The sequence below is a fragment of the Protopterus annectens genome, chromosome 15.part0, assembly GCF_019279795.1.
Source record: "Protopterus annectens isolate FY-2018-M chromosome 15.part0, PAN1.0, whole genome shotgun sequence".
Classification (NCBI taxonomy): Eukaryota; Metazoa; Chordata; order Ceratodontiformes; family Protopteridae; genus Protopterus; species Protopterus annectens.
The window spans coordinates 137,915,522-137,932,732 of NC_056749.1; the positions used below are offsets into that span (position 1 = coordinate 137,915,522).

Sequence of the window (17,211 nt, forward strand, 5' to 3'; positions counted from 1 at the left end):
GGACCAAGTATGGAGCCTTGAGGAACCCCAATGTTGTTGGGCAGCAGTTGAGATAGACTATTTAGCCATTGGACTGCTTGTTGCCGGTCAGCTAGGTAGTCCTTAAACCAGTTTAGTGCTGATTTGTCAAGATGAAGGGTTTGCAGGGTGTGGAGCAATAATTGGTGATTGACCACGTCGAAAGCTTTTGATAAGTCAAGAAAGAGAGCAGAGGATATAAGTTTCTTGTTGCGGTTGCTATTAATTGAGTCAACAAAGGAGAGGAGAGCACTGGTCGTACTGTGATGGGGGCGAAAGCCGTGCTGGGTAATAGAGAGAAGATTATTTATGGTGAGGTAGTGAAGGAATTGTTTGTGAACACACCATTCCAATATCTTAGCTATAGGAGACAGTATTGCGATAGGCCTATAGTTGGAGGTTTCCGTGGAGGAGCCTCCCTTATGAAGTGGGATGATGTAGGAAATTTTCCAAATTGAGGGGATGGTGGCCTCAGATAAAGATCTGTTAATCGATATTGATATGGGATAGGCAATGGCATCCGATGCTAATTGTAAGTATTCAGCTGGGAGGCGATCGGCCGCAAGGGTGGACGGTTTCAGTTTTTTTAATAGGGTACGAATATAGGAGGTAGATACTGTTTGAAGTTTAAAGGTGATAGGAGGTGAGTCATGAGGTCGGGTTAAGGGTGGAGAGGAAGTAGGTAGATGATTGGCTAGGGACTGGATAGTCTCAGTGAAAAAAATGTTAAAGGTATTGGCAACTTCCTCTGGATGTTTGTTAGAGAGTTGGTCGGGCGTAGGGGTAGTAGATTTACCAGGATGGAGGAGGTTCTTGAATGCAGCCCAGAACTTTTTTGGGTTAGACTGATGTTTATCCTGGAGATGGCAGAAGTAATGTTTTTTGTCTCTAGCAATGTCAGATTTCGTGGAGTTTCTCAGCTGTTGAAATTTAATACGGTCTAGGGGAGTTTTGGTAGTTCTCCAAGTTTTCCAAGCGTGGTCACGGAGTTTAATTTTTGCTTTGGTTTCTCTTGTAAGCCAGGAAGCTATACGGTCTCTGGTTCTAATTAGGCGGGTTGGGGCATGGGAGTCAAGAATGTTTAGGAATGTGTCATTGAAGTATGTCGCACTTTCGGCTAAGGGTAGGGTATATAGGGTCGACCAATTGCAGACGTTTAGTTCTGCTAGGAATAGTTCAGGGTTAAACTTTTTCTTATTTCTGATAAGTTTATATATGGGTGGTTTGGTAAAAGCAAATTTGTGCTTTATAATGTAAGTGATAAGGTGATTACTAAGGTCGTTGGGGAGGGTGCCGGTGGTATAGTTGTTCGGATCTTTATTGATAAGTATCCAGTCAATCATACTCTCTTTTTGATGTGTATTGCCAATTCTGGTTGGAGATGAGATTATTTGGGAGAAGCCATATAGATTAATTGGGTGGGGATTTGTCTTAGAGGTGTAGTGGGACCAGTCAATGTTTAAGTCCCCTAGTATAATGGTTTCTTGAGGGTAGTTGTTGGCCAACCAACATAATGTTTGCTCTAGGTTATCTATGTTCTTCCCTGGTGGGATATAGATAACTACCAGATTGATACATTTTTGGGAGTTTATGCAAATCTTTAGTGCAAGCAGTTCAATATTAGAGACCTGAGGGGGATGCAGAGGGTTTTTAATGATGTTTAATCTGTTCTTAAACATGACAGCTATTCCCCCGCCCTTTCTATTTATTCTATCTTTCCTTAGTATGTTATAACCCGGTGGAAGAATTTCTTCATCCTTCGTGGCGGGTTTAAGCCATGTTTCAGAAAGACACATGATGTCTGGGGAGTGGGTAGCTATCATAGCATGTAAGCTATGTACTTTGTTGTTAATGCTTCTTAGGTTGAGGTGAAGGGTAAGGAGGGAGGTATTAGGAGTATGAGGTAGTGTTGAAGTGCCAGAATCAAGATGAGTGGCAGGGCCTGGGTTAGGGTGGATGTCTCCATTTTGAGTAATACATTTTTTTAAGTGATCTAAGAATCTTTGTAATTTGACTAGTATTTTGAGGTTAGTTTTATATTTGGATGATCGAGGGGAGTGGAGTCTTAGCTGTATATTATTAAAGCCAAGAGTTTTTACAGGGTGGGGAGTAGGAACTATAGGGTTGAGAGGAAGGTGTGTGTGTGTGGTCGTGTGGGCCTTGGGGAAGGATATTCCTAATAGGGTTTGGTGTTCATAGCGTGTTAAAAGGTAGGGGATAAGAAGAAGTAAAATTAGTGTGGTAAAGATGGAATACATGGTTTTGCCCATGGTAAAGAGCAAGTAGTAACTTATGGGAATGATTGGGATTATGAGGGCTGATTAATTTAGGGGTTGTATGAGAGTGTGTAAGGAGGAGTTGTTAAGCTAGGGACAGCTGTGATTGGAAGGGAGGAAAGTGGGATGGGCTATCTATCTCTATAAATCTGGAGGTAGTGGGGGCGGGTGGGATAAGGGGGCAGGGTGGGGAGCGGAGCGGGGAATACAGCGGGAATACACCTGTCCGAACACCTGCCTGGAAGTAGCAGGGTCTTAGAGGCAGCTGGGTGAGAGTATAGGTTAATGTATTGTAGTGTTTTCCAATTACAAGAACCTGGTGTTTTAGTAGCCTTAGGATTAAGTATTTCTGCAGGTACTGTTAGGTTGCCTGCCTACAGAACGCTATCCTGGGAAGGAAAACTATAAAATGGGTAATGCTTTACCCTAAAGTCCTTTCCAATTACTGGAGGTTATAGGCATAGGATTGTGCATTCGCACGATGGTAGGGTTCATGCGGAGTCAACGCCAAGTATCAGGGAGCCACGCGATGGTATTTTAGAGGAGGGGGTTCCTAGGAAATGAAGGAGATAAAGCACATTGAAAAGGCAGTTTAAATACAGTAGCTTGTAGTTTGATGCAACAGAAATTAACCAGCAAGTTCTAGTGGTGTGAGTTAGGTTGAGGTAAGCAGTGGAGGTGAGGCATAGATAATATTCAGTCTCTTGCACCATCAAGTATACTTAATCACTAGTAATGTCCTGTTATGTAGCCAAATACATGTATATTAAGCGCACTGGCCCTGATAGCACCAGTCTATAAACACTATTACCGATGGTATCTTTCGGTTTAGCTATAGGCAACAGAATAAAATATTAACAGTTCAGATTATTAGGTAAGCATACTCTGCAGATGTTAGATATACACTGTAACACCGGATAAAACAATCCTTTGTATGGACGGTAGCAAACATCTCTACTTTAGGTTAGGCGTATTCATAGCTAGAAACGCCAGTAGCATATAGACTCATAAAACAATCCTTTGAGCAGTAGTAAACAATCATTCCACACTAATCAAATACTAAGCTAGGAATGCCTGTAGCATAAAGAATGCAATTAGAAACATCAGTATGGCTAGTTAACAGCAAGAGCCTATGGCTCAGTGAGAGAGTACAAGTGTAATATAACTAAGTTATATATGCAGAGTAAAACGCAGTACAGTACAAGTGATATTAGTTTTGATTCAACATGAGCGCCAGTAACAGCGTCTTCCTGTGAGCCGCTAGATGAATCGTCACTCTAACAGAGAGGCGATCTCGTACAAAACAGCAGCATTAAGAATTAGATTCAATGCAGTTAAATTTGAGTAGTTTTACCTTCCCGAAAGGAGAGTCGTCCAGGCAGGGGGACAGACCAGTACCAGCAAGGAGTAAAAGATGGCGGTTTCTGGCGGGGAATATGAAAACTCCCTGACGTCAGAACACCTGCCTGGAAGTAGCAGGGTCTTAGAGGCAGCTGGGTGAGAGTATAGGTTAATGTATTGTAGTGTTTTCCAATTACAAGAACCTGGTGTTTTAGTAGCCTTAGGATTAAGTATTTCTGCAGGTACTGTTAGGTTTCCTGCCTACAGAACGCTATCCTGGGAAGGAAAACTATAAAATGGGTAATGCTTTACCCTAAAGTCCTTTCCAATTACTGGAGGTTATAGGCATAGGATTGTGCATTCGCACGATGGTAGGGTTCATGCGGAGTCAACGCCAAGTATCAGGGAGCCACGCGATGGTATTTTAGAGGAGGGGGTTCCTAGGAAATGAAGGAGATAAAGCACATTGAAAAGGCAGTTTAAATACAGTAGCTTGTAGTTTGATGCAACAGAAATTAACCAGCAAGTTCTAGTGGTGTGAGTTAGGTTGAGGTAAGCAGTGGAGGTGAGGCATAGATAATATTCAGTCTCTTGCACCATCAAGTATACTTAATCACTAGTAATGTCCTGTTATGTAGCCAAATACATGTATATTAAGCGCACTGGCCCTGATAGCACCAGTCTATAAACACTATTACCGATGGTATCTTTCGGTTTAGCTATAGGCAACAGAATAAAATATTAACAGTTCAGATTATTAGGTAAGCATACTCTGCAGATGTTAGATATACACTGTAACACCGGATAAAACAATCCTTTGTATGGACGGTAGCAAACATCTCTACTTTAGGTTAGGCGTATTCATAGCTAGGAACGCCAGTAGCATATAGACTCATAAAACAATCCTTTGAGCAGTAGTAAACGATCATTCCACACTAATCAAATACTAAGCTAGGAACGCCTGTAGCATAAAGAATGCAATTAGAAACATCAGTATGGCTAGTTAACAGCAAGAGCCTACGGCTCAGTGAGAGAGTACAAGTGTAATATAACTAAGTTATATATGCAGAGTAAAACGCAGTACAGTACAAGTGATATTAGTTTTGATTCAACATGAGCGCCAGTAACAGCGTCTTCCTGTGAGCCGCTAGATGAATCGTCACTCTAACAGAGAGGCGATTCTCGTACAAAACAGCAGCATTAAGAATTAGATTCAATGCAGTTAAATTTGAGTAGTTTTACCTTCCCGAAAGGAGAGTCGTCCAGGCAGGGGGACAGACCAGTACCAGCAAGGAGTAAAAGATGGCGGTTTCTGGCGGGGAATATGAAAACTCCCTGACGTCAGAACACCTGCCTGGAAGTAGCAGGGTCTTAGAGGCAGCTGGGTGAGAGTATAGGTTAATGTATTGTAGTGTTTTCCAATTACAAGAACCTGGTGTTTTAGTAGCCTTAGGATTAAGTATTTCTGCAGGTACTGTTAGGTTTCCTGCCTACAGAGCTATCCTGGGAAGGAAAACTATAAAATGGGTAATGCTTTACCCTAAAGTCCTTTCAATTACTGGAGGTTATAGGCATAGGATTGTGCATTACGATGGTAGGGTTCATCGAGTCAACGCCAAGTATCAGGAGCCACTTGATGGTATTTTAGAGGAGGGTTCCTAGGAAATGAAGGAGATAAAGCACATTGAAAAGGCAGTTTAAATACAGTAGCTTGTAGTTTGATGCAACAGAAATTAACCAGCAAGTTCTAGTGGTGTGAGTTAGGTTGAGGTAAGCAGTGGAGGTGAGGCATAGATAATATTCAGTCTCTTGCACCATCAAGTATACTTAATCACTAGTAATGTCCTGTTATGTAGCCAAATACATTTATATTAAGCACTGGCCCTGATAGCACCAGTCTATAAACACTATTACCGATGGTATCTTTCGGTTTAGCTATAGGCAACAGAATAAAATATTAACAGTTCAGATTATTAGGTAAGCATACTCTGCAGATGTTAGATATACACTGTAACACCGGATAAAACAATCCTTTGTATGGACGGTAGCAAACATCTCTACTTTAGGTTAGGCGTATTCATAGCTAGAAAGCCAGTAGCATATAGACTCATAAAACAATCCTTTGAGCAGTAGTAAACAATCATTCCACACTAATCAAATACTAAGCTAGGAACGCCTGTAGCATAAAGAATGCAATTAGAAACATCAGTATGGCTAGTTAACAGCAAGAGCCTATGGCTCAGTGAGAGAGTACAAGTGTAATATAACTAAGTTATATATGCAGAGTAAAACGCAGTACAGTACAAGTGATATTAGTTTTGATTCAACATGAGCGCCAGTAACAGCGTCTTCCTGTGAGCCGCTAGATGAATCGTCACTCTAACAGAGAGGCGATCTCGTACAAAACAGCAGCATTAAGAATTAGATTCAATGCAGTTAAATTTGAGTAGTTTTACCTTCCCGAAAGGAGAGTCGTCCAGGCAGGGGGACAGACCAGTACCAGCAAGGAGTAAAGATGGCGGTTTCTGGCGGGGAATATGAAAACTCCTGGCGTCTGAACACCTGCCTGGAAGTAGCAGGGTCTTAGAGGCAGCTGGGTGAGAGTATAGGTTAATGTATTGTAGTGTTTTCCAATTACAAGAACCTGGTGTTTTAGTAGCCTTAGGATTAAGTATTTCTGCAGGTACTGTTAGGTTTCCTGCCTACAGAACGCTATCCTGGGAAGGAAAACTATAAAATGGGTAATGCTTTACCTAAAGTCCTTTCAATTACTGGAGGTTATAGGCATAGGATTGTGCATTACGCGATGGTAGGGTTCATCTTGAGTCAACGCCAAGTATCAGGGAGCCACGATGGTATCTTAGAGGAGGGCGTTCCTAGGAAATGAAGGAGATAAAGCACATTGAAAAGGCAGTTTAAATACAGTAGCTTGTAGTTTGATGCAACAGAAATTAACCAGCAAGTTCTAGTGGTGTGAGTTAGGTTGAGGTAAGCAGTGGAGGTGAGGCATAGATAATATTCAGTCTCTTGCACCATCAAGTATACTTGATCACTAGTAATGTCCTGTTATGTAGCCAAATACATGTATATTAAGCGCACTGGCCCTGATAGCACCAGTCTATAAACACTATTACCGATGGTATCTTTCGGTTTAGCTATAGGCAACAGAATAAAATATTAACAGTTCAGATTATTAGGTAAGCATACTCTGCAGATGTTAGATATACACTGTAACACCGGATAAAACAATCCTTTGTATGGACGGTAGCAAACATCTCTACTTTAGGTTAGGCGTATTCATAGCTAGGAACGCCAGTAGCATATAGACTCATAAAACAATCCTTTGAGCAGTAGTAAACGATCATTCCACACTAATCAAATACTAAGCTAGGAACGCCTGTAGCATAAAGAATGCAATTAGAAACATCAGTATGGCTAGTTAACAGCAAGAGCCTATGGCTCAGTGAGAGAGTACAAGTGTAATATAACTAAGTTATATATGCAGAGTAAAACACAGTACAGTACAAGTGATATTAGTTTTGATTCAACATGAGCGCCAGTAACAGCGTCTTCCTGTGAGCCGCTAGATGAATCGTCACTCTAACAGAGAGGCAATTCTCGTACAAAACAGCAGCATTAAGAATTAGATTCAATGCAGTTAAATTTGAGTAGTTTTACCTTCCCGAAAGGAGAGTCGTCCAGGCAGGGGGACAGACCAGTACCAGCAAGGAGTAAAAGATGGCGGTTTCTGGCGGGGAATATGAAAACTCCCTGACGTCAGAACACCTGCCTGGAAGTAGCAGGGTCTTAGAGGCAGCTGGGTGAGAGTATAGGTTAATGTATTGTAGTGTTTTCCAATTACAAGAACCTGGTGTTTTAGTAGCCTTAGGATTAAGTATTTCTGCAGGTACTGTTAGGTTTCCTGCCTACAGAACGCTATCCTGGGAAGGAAAACTATAAAATGGATAATGCTTTACCCTAAAGTCCTTTCCAATTACTGGAGGTTATAGGCATGGGATTGTGCATTCGCACGATGGTAGGGTTCATGCGGAGTCAACGCCAAGTATCAGGGAGCCACACGATGGTATTTTAGAGGAGGGGGTTCCTAGGAAATGAAGGAGATAAAGCACATTGAATAGGCAGTTTAAATACAGTAGCTTGTAGTTTGATGCAACAGAAATTAACCAGCAAGTTCTAGTGGTGTGAGTTAGGTTGAGGTAAGCAGTGGAGGTGAGGCATAGATAATATTCAGTCTCTTGCACCATCAAGTATACTTAATCACTAGTAATGTCCTGTTATGTAGCCAAATACATTTATATTAAGCACTGGCCCTGATAGCACCAGTCTATAAACACTATTACCGATGGTATCTTTCGGTTTAGCTATAGGCAACAGAATAAAATATTAACAGTTCAGATTATTAGGTAAGCATACTCTGCAGATGTTAGATATACACTGTAACACCGGATAAAACAATCCTTTGTATGGACGGTAGCAAACATCTCTACTTTAGGTTAGGCGTATTCATAGCTAGGAGCCAGTAGCATATAGACTCATAAAACAATCCTTTGAGCAGTAGTAAACGATCATTCCACACTAATCAAATACTAAGCTAGGAACGCCTGTAGCATAAAGAATGCAATTAGAAACATCAGTATGGCTAGTTAACAGCAAGAGCCTATGGCTCAGTGAGAGAGTACAAGTGTAATATAACTAAGTTATATATGCAGAGTAAAACGCAGTACAGTACAAGTGATATTAGTTTTGATTCAACATGAGCGCCAGTAACAGCGTCTTCCTGTGAGCCGCTGGATGAATCGTCACTCTAACAGAGAGGCGATTCTCGTACAAAACAGCAGCATTAAGAATTAGATTCAATGCAGTTAAATTTGAGTAGTTTTACCTTCCCGAAAGGAGAGTCGTCCAGGCAGGGGGACAGACCAGTACCAGCAAGGAGTAAAAGATGGCGGTTTCTGGCGGGGAATATGAAAACTCCCTGACGTCAGAACACCTGCCTGGAAGTAGCAGGGTCTTAGAGGCAGCTGGGTGAGAGTATAGGTTAATGTATTGTAGTGTTTTCCAATTACAAGAACCTGGTGTTTTAGTAGCCTTAGGATTAAGTATTTCTGCAGGTACTGTTAGGTTTCCTGCCTACAGAACGCTATCCTGGGAAGGAAAACTATAAAATGGGTAATGCTTTACCCTAAAGTCCTTTCCAATTACTGGAGGTTATAGGCATGGGATTGTGCATTCGCACGATGGTAGGGTTCATGCGGAGTCAACGCCAAGTATCAGGGAGCCACGCGATGGTATTTTAGAGGAGGGGGTTCCTTCCCGAAAGGAGAGTCGTCCAGGTAGGGGGACAGACCAGTACCAGCAAGGAGTACTTGCTCTTGAGAATGCCAAAGTCTTGGGTCCTGCGTCGGTTGCTGTCTTAACTTCCATGACGTCAGGTCGTCAGGCGCACAAAACATGCAGCTGACGCCACTTTCTTTAGTCTTTCTTGCCGCGCGGTGCCCAAAGCAGAAGCATTTCGCAAGTGCCGGTCGGCCGACTACTGAAATATTCAAGTTTGAGTTTCAGAACCGAAGTCTTCACTAAAGCTAAGTACCCCTAGGGAAACTTTTTTCTTGCTTTTTACCAATGTCAGAAAAAGTTAATAATTGTATTACTTGTGGGAAGCAAATACTTAATAAGGATTTCCATTTATACTGTATTCCTTGCCTAGGCCCTGATCACAACGTGCCTGGCTGTCGGTTTTGTGCTAGATTTAACCAATGCACTATTAAGCGTCTATATATTTTTGCATCAAAGTATTTTGGAAACGGAGTTAACTACCCAGAAATGTCGTCAGATAGCAATCCGACTACCGGAGTACATAAAAAACGCAAAGAAAAGGACAGAGAAAGGGAGTCGAGATCCAAAACCGACGACGAAGCTTCTCCTGAGCCAGTCGCCGGTACTCAGTGAGGCGCTTTCGCAACCCCTGATATCTACTACCCTCGAGTCGCAGGCCTCTACCGACACCCATGTTGCGTCCGGCATGCCACAAGATACTCAAGGTATTGGACCGACGGATGCATCTCCCTCGAATGGGTCCAGAGCCGCTGAGCAGGCATCTGCTTTTGAGGGTGTATTCAGACCTCAACATTTGTATATCAAACCGACAGCTGCAAAACCAAAGACAAAAGCAACTTCTAAAACTAAAAAACTGACACACGAGCCATTTGCACAGGCCTGTATGCCTAAAAAAAAGATGATCAAAATGGCTGAAGACCTTATTTACCTTGATCAGGGGTACCCATCCCCCTCCATGTAAGAGGCCTAGGCAAGACACTGATTATGAATCTTTGGATCAGGTTTCTATTTCTTCTGATTCCTCTTCTGATCAGGAATTATCTATACCTCCCTATGAGGATTCTATACCTCCCTATGAGGATTCTGATGCTGAGGAGTCTATTCCATCTGCATCTCCTCCTGAGGATTATTCATGTGGAGAAACCTTGCATACTTTGAGGGAGCATTTTCACTAGAAGAGTCAAGACTTCTCAGAATCAAAAAAGAGGCTCAGGGATTTCCTCCTGCTCCCTCAGCACAAGCCTTTAGCCATTCCCCCTGTTTTAGACATTGTGGATGATGTGTTTTCGGAGTCAAGCTTGACCCCCTGACTCCTTACCTCCGGCTCCCAGTAAGCCTGACTGATATTACAGGGTCCCTGACTCACATAAATTTTTATTTAGAAACCCTGCTGCTGATCCTGAAACTATTTCACAGGGTCCAAAGGGAGTTAAGGCCTCAACAGCAAAAAATCCTACCCCATCTGACAGAGATTCAGAGGCACTGGACAGATGGGGAAAAAAGGTTTATAAATCTGCAACCTTGGCAATCGGGGCCTTAAACTGTCAGTTTCATATGCTTAAGTACCAACAACATGTTATGGGATTGCTGAAACAGAAAATGATGTTGATTTCAGAATGTGCAGAAAATAAAGAATTGCAGGGATTATTGCATGCAGCTGAGCAAGTTGGAAAGTATACTTTGCAATGTGGTTTTGATTCCTTAGAGGCCTCCTGCAGGGCCGCAGTTACTGGATCTGTGATTAGGAGGCATGCTTGGTTAAAGGAACAAAATTTGCCTGATCATGTTAAAGCTAAATTGCTAGATGCACCTTTACAGCATGATTCTCTGTTTGGTATTAAGGCATAAGAGGTTTTAAAGAAAATGGAAGACAAAGCTAAGTCTATGCAAACTGTTAAAGACTTCTTACAAGTGCAGCCACCAAGATTCAGTAGACACTGGCCTACAATAAAATGGTCCTTTCCTGTGTCAGACAGAGCTCAAAGGGACAAATCCAGACGCCCTAAGGGTTCCAGATACCAGGCGCAAGATTCATACAGGTCAAAGCAATGGGGCGCTTCCACCTCCAAATCTGGAGGAGATAAAGCGCAAACCTACAGAAAGCAATCCCAATGACTTCCCTCTACCTACACCAAGCACTTATCTTTTGGCAGCACCCATAGGGGGGAAAATTGGCACTTTTTGCTCAAAATTGGCAGTTAATAACCCAGGACAAGTGGGTACTAAACATCTTATCACAGGGATACAGATTCCAATTCCACACTCTGCCAATGGCAAATGGTTGGCCAGATCTGCCAAAAAAATCAATGGGCAGAGGCACAGAAACGGGTTATGTCCCTCATAGATATGTGGGCCATTCAGACAGTACCAGAACAGGAAAAAGGTCAAGGTTTTTACTCAAGACGGTTCTTGGTACCCAGAAAGGACAAGGCCTTGCGGCCAATACTGGATTTATCGATTTTGAACACATACCTGGACATTCCAAAATTCAAAATGCTGACTTTGCAGCAGCTTCTGCCCATGCTGGGCAAGAATGCTTGGTTGGTGACTTTACACCTAAGAGGCATACCTGCATGTCCCAATAAGACAATCGTGCAGAAGATACCTCAGATTCAAGGCTGGCTTAATGCATTACCAATTCTCTGCACTGCCCTTTGGCTTATCTACTGCACCCAGGGTCTTTACAAAGTGCCTAGCACCAGTAATTGCATTTTGCAGACAAAGAAGTATTCAAATATATCCTTACTTGGACGACTTGTCTCATTCAAGCAGAGAACAAGGACACTCTTCTTCGACGCCTGGTATTTGTGAAAAGGCTTCTAACATGCCTAGGGTACACAATAAACGAAAAGAAATCACAACTGGTACCCTTTCAAAAGATATCATTCCTGGGTGCAAGTTTGGATACAACTGCCCAGATGGCTTACCTTACGCCAGACAAGCAAAGGCAACTGACTGCTTACTTCAAACTGATGGCAACAAAAACCCAGTCTTCTGCAAGGCAAATTCTGCAGGCTCTGGGCTTCATGGCATCCTGCATCCTACTAATCCCATATGCAAGACTGCATATGAGGAAACTTCAATGGTACCTAAAAAGTTTATGAAGTCAACATTCACACAGTCTGGAAACAATGATTCCTCTCAGTCCTTGCCTGCAACAGTAGGTTCTATGGTGGGCAAAGGCATGTCACTAAAACATGGGACTGCCCCTTCACTCTACCCCATGCCAGCCAAACCTTAACAACAGATGCATCAGATTATGCCGGGGGGCCCATATGGCAGGAAGATGCATTCAGGGCTTATGGACCCCAAAACAAATGCATCTACATATCAACCAGAAAGAGATGCTAGCTGTTCAAAATGCCCCAACAGCCTTCAAGGACTTGCTTCATCCAGGACAACTACTGATAAAGGCGGACAACACCACAGTCATGTGGTATATAAACAAGCAAGGGGGCACACACTCATTCCCCCTTTGCAGATTAGCTATGGCACTGTAGGACACAGCTTTGACCTACCAAATATGTCTTCAAGCTCAATTCCTGCCAGGAAAACAAAACACTCTGGCAGACGATTTAAGAAGAAACCTTAGGGATTCTCATGAGTAGAAACTAAATCCACAAGTCTTCAGCATGATAACAGAGAAATGGGGGAGCTCAGACATAGATCTATTTGCCTCTCCTCAAAATTATCAATTGAAAAGATTCTGCACAAGGACTTATCACAGACAAGCATGGAAAGTGAACGCCCTATCCTTCAGTTGGAAAAACCTATCAGTTTACGCCTTTCCTCCTCTGCCTCTTCTACCCAAGGTCCTCCTAAAAGTCAGACAAGGGAAGCCAAAGATATTAATTGCCCCGGACTGGCCCCACCAATGCTGGTACCCAATCCTAAGGAACTTGGCTCAATACCCAGCTTGGACCTTGCCTCAAAGACCACAACTACTGTCCCAGCAAAACAATTAGATCCCGCACAATCAACTACAGACTCTGAACCTGGCAGCATGGCTAACCATGTAGTCATACAAACAACACCTCTCAGTAAAGCTGTGAGGGATGTCATTTTGGAAGCCAGAAGGCCTAGTACTGGAAAATCTTATGCTGACAAATGGAAGAGATTCTGTGCTTGGAATCAAGCACAAGGAACTGATACAGCACAACCAAATATTCCCCTGATATTACAATATTTAACTGAGATGCTTGACAAAGGCCTATCTTTCTCATCAATCAAAATCCATGCCTCTGCCATCTCGGCTCATTACAATACAGTCACCAATCTTTTCTCATCCTTTACTAAAGCAGTATCTTAGAGGAGCCAAAAATTTAAGGCCTCCTAGAAGATCACCATTACCTTTATGGGACCTCAATTATGTGTTGGAAAAGCTCACCCTGCCTCCATTTGAACCAGCTGCTACCGCTGATCTAAAGTTCTTATGGAAAACAGCTCTGCTACTAGCAATTACATCAGCAAGAAGAGTTTCAGAGCTACAGGCCCTCATGGCTGTAGAGCCTTTTATCATATTTTACCCAGACAGAGTGTCTCGGAGGACAAATCCTACTTTTATGCCTAAGGTGGTTTCCAGTGTGGCTCTTAACCAAACAATTCATCTGCCAACTTTTTATCCAAATCCACAGAACAAGGGGAGAGAATTCTGCATTCCTTGGATGTACACAGACAGCTAAGATTCTACTTGAGCAGGACAAAAGCTCTAAGAAAAACTGAGCAATTACTAATGTCATATGCTACAGGATCAGAAGGAAAGGCTATTTCAAAGCAGACAATTTCAAAGTGGATACGCCACTGCATCCGTTTCTGCTACTTACACCATGGTAAACCTGTGCCCAAGGGCATTAGATCTCATTCCACCAGAGCTGCAGCTACTTCAGTAGCCTTTCTCAGAGGAGTACCAACTAAAGACATTCTAGAGGCTGCTACTTGGAGTTCTGTTCACTCCTTTACAAAGCATTACCATTTGCCTCTCTATTCTAAGTCCAGGGCAGGCTTTGCCACTGCAGTGCTGCAGTGCCTTATAGCCGCACCTAATGCTGTTTAGCTCCAAATGTAATGACTGCAACAGTGAAACACGAAGAACATAGTACAGTTGTGTACACTTACCATAAATGTAGATGTTCGAGTGTATTCACTGTGTCAGTCAAGGTTACCCTCCCGCCATCCCCCTGTCATTCTGAAGTTTATCTTTCCTTCTCTATCTTCTACAACCTATGTGGTGTATTTGCTTATAGATGAAGGTAAAGTTTATATTGATGCATGTGTATGTGTGTATATATATATATATATATAATTTTGCTACCTTTTTGGGGGCACCTGACATCAGGGGCAAGAAAAACTAAAGAAAGTGGTGTCGGCTGCATGTTTTGTGCCCCTGATGTCATGGAAGTGAAGACAGCAACTGACACAGGACCCAAGGCTTTGGAATTCAGGCCGACTGAGGGCAACCTGTTAGCAGATTACCCAAATGTAATAACTGCAACAGTGAATACACTCGAACATCTACATTTATGGTAAGTGTACACAACTGTACTATGTAAAACCAACCAACTTGCCAAACATGAACTGAGATTTGCTGCGCTTAATGTAGGTTCACTGACAGGATGCAGCTTGGAAGTAAATGACATGATGATACTAAGGAGGCTGGACAATCCTATGTATCCAAGAGATGAGATGGAAGGGCAGTGCAGCAAAGCCACTTGGCTTGGGATCCAGACTCTACTACTCAGGAGGGGGACAGTCTAGAAATGGTGTAGGAATTGTGGTGAGAGGAGCTTCAGAAGGTAGTGAGGGATATCATCAGAATTAATGACAGACGCATGGCAATCCGACTCCAGTGTAATGATAGGGCAGTAATCATAATCTCAGCCTATGCCCCACAGCAGGGTTGTGATAGTGAAGAAAAGAGTGCATTCAGACAGCAGTTGTAGGACCTACTAGATAAAGCAGGACAATATGAATTGGTGTTGATAATGGGTGACTTGAATGCGTATAGCGGGACAGACAGAACAGGATACGAGGACTGCATGGGTCCAAATGGGTGGGGCACCAAGAATAAAGAAGGAGAAGCCATTCTAGACTTCTGTCTGGCAAATGGCTTGATAGCAGCCAACACGTGGCTCAGAAAGAGAGACAGTCACAAGATCACTTACAAGAGCCAACATGCAACTCAGGTAGACTTCCTCCTAGTAAGGAAAAGGCACTGGGGTAGAATCCATGATTGCAAAGTTATCCTCCGTGAAACAGTCGGCCCACAGCATAAACCACTAGTTGTCACAATCAGCTGCAAGCAGTGGTCAGAGAAGGCTTTAAGGTTAACAGAGACCAGGCTGAAGACCTGGAAGTTGACTGGAGAGAAAGTGCAACATATCAAGGAATTACTCTGCAGTAGAACCCCAGGAAGAGGAGGAAATAGGTGGAGTTGAACAAGAATGGCAGCACCTAACAACAGCATGTGTTAGGACTACAGAAAAGATATGTGGCCAAGCCAGGTATTGAAATGAGGTACATAAGGAAAGCTGGTAGTGGAATGCAGACGTCCGGGAAGTCATCAAAAGAAAGGAGGAGTGCAGGAAGAAGTGGGAGGTGGAAAAGACTGACCAGGCTAGGAAGGGCTACTGGTTGGCTAACAAAGAAGCTACGAAAAAAGTTGAAATAGCAGAGAATAGGGTATCGGAGGCACTCTACGAACATCTGGAAAGTGACTCAGTAAGTGGCACAAAGAAACTATATCCGGTTGCAAGGCAAAGACAAGAAAGATAAAGAAGATAGTCAGACACCCATCATAAGGGATGCCAACAACAGCCTGCTCACCAGTCCACAGGACTTCAAGGGCAGATGGGAGAAGTATTTCCAGTAGCTTCTGAATGAAGAAAATCCCACAGAAGCTGTACTGCCCCAGACTATGATGAGTGAAGAAGAGGAGTCCACCCTAGAAGAAGTAAGAACAGCACTAAGGAAAATGAAGTCCGGGAAGGCAGCAGGCCCAGATGAGGTCACAGCAGATATGATAAAGATGCTTGGTGAGATAGGGAAGAAATGGCTCTTGAGGTTACTAGTAGCAGTGTGGAGAGAAAGGCGTATCCCAGATGACTTGAGAATAAGCATACTTGTGCCAGTGCACAAGAACGAAGTGGATATCCACAACTGTGGGCAGTACAGAGGCATCAAATTCTAATCACATTGCATGAAAGTTTTGGCGACGGTGAGTGATAAACGGGTACGCAGAGCAGTAGAATGTAAGATGGGAGATGTGCAGTTCGGATTCAGGTCAGAATGCAGCACAATTGAACCGATGTTTGCAGTGAGACAGATACTTGAGAAGAAGCTAGAGATGAGGAGAGAATCCAACTGGGCATTCCTACACTTGGAGAAGGCATATGATAAGGTCCCAAGAAAGCTGATCTGGGCAGTACTGCAGTGGTTTGAAGTCCCAGAAGCATTGGTAGAAATAGTGCAGGCTATGTACAAGGACCCAATGACAAAAGTACAAACAGTGTTCGGTCTCTCAGAGGGGTTCCCAATGGTAGTGGGTGTACAGCAGGGTTCAGCTCTGAGCCCACTGCTGTTCATAATGGTGATGGACTACATTAGCAAACAGGTCAACGGAGACAGATCAACAAAGTTGCTTTATGGTGATGTGGTATTACAGGCAGACTGTGAGCAAGAACTTCAGCAAAGGATAGCAGAATGGAATGCAAAACTGCAGGTGCATGGGATGAAACTAAGCACAGATAAGACAGTGGTACTGGCAGCAAACTGGGGAAATCGCAAGAAGCTGAGAACAGAGATAGAGGGGAAGATGGTGGAACAGGTAAACAGCTTCAAGTATCTGGGAGGGGTGGTTGAGAAGAAGGGATGTCTGAATGAAGAGGTCAAAGCTAGAATCACAGGGGCTGCAGCCAGCTGACATGGAGTGTCAGGTGTAGTCTATGACAGAAGAATGCCTAAGACGCTGAAAAGTAAGGTGTACAAGACAGAGTACTACTCTATGGTACAGAATCTTTGGTAGTAAAGGCAAAACAGTTGAAGCTAGAGGTGATGAAAATGGAAGTGCCTGAGAAGGGTAGTAGGATGCACACTGTGGGACAGACAAAGAAATGAGAGCATAAGATCAGAAGCCAAAATAGCTTCAATTGCAGAAAAGATCAAAGGGAGCAGATTATGGTGGTTTTCACGTGTGCAGAAAAGCAGAAGACAATCTGGTGAG

The 17,211-nt window shown here is 43.1% G+C and overlaps 1 protein-coding gene across 1 annotated transcript in view; it reads left to right on the forward strand.

Annotated features, from left to right (window-relative positions):
- TBC1D8B (TBC1 domain family member 8B) overlaps positions 1-17,211 on the forward strand; it is a gene marked incomplete in the record, with an annotated part of 1,684,663 nt that overhangs the window by 1,436,083 nt on the left and 231,369 nt on the right.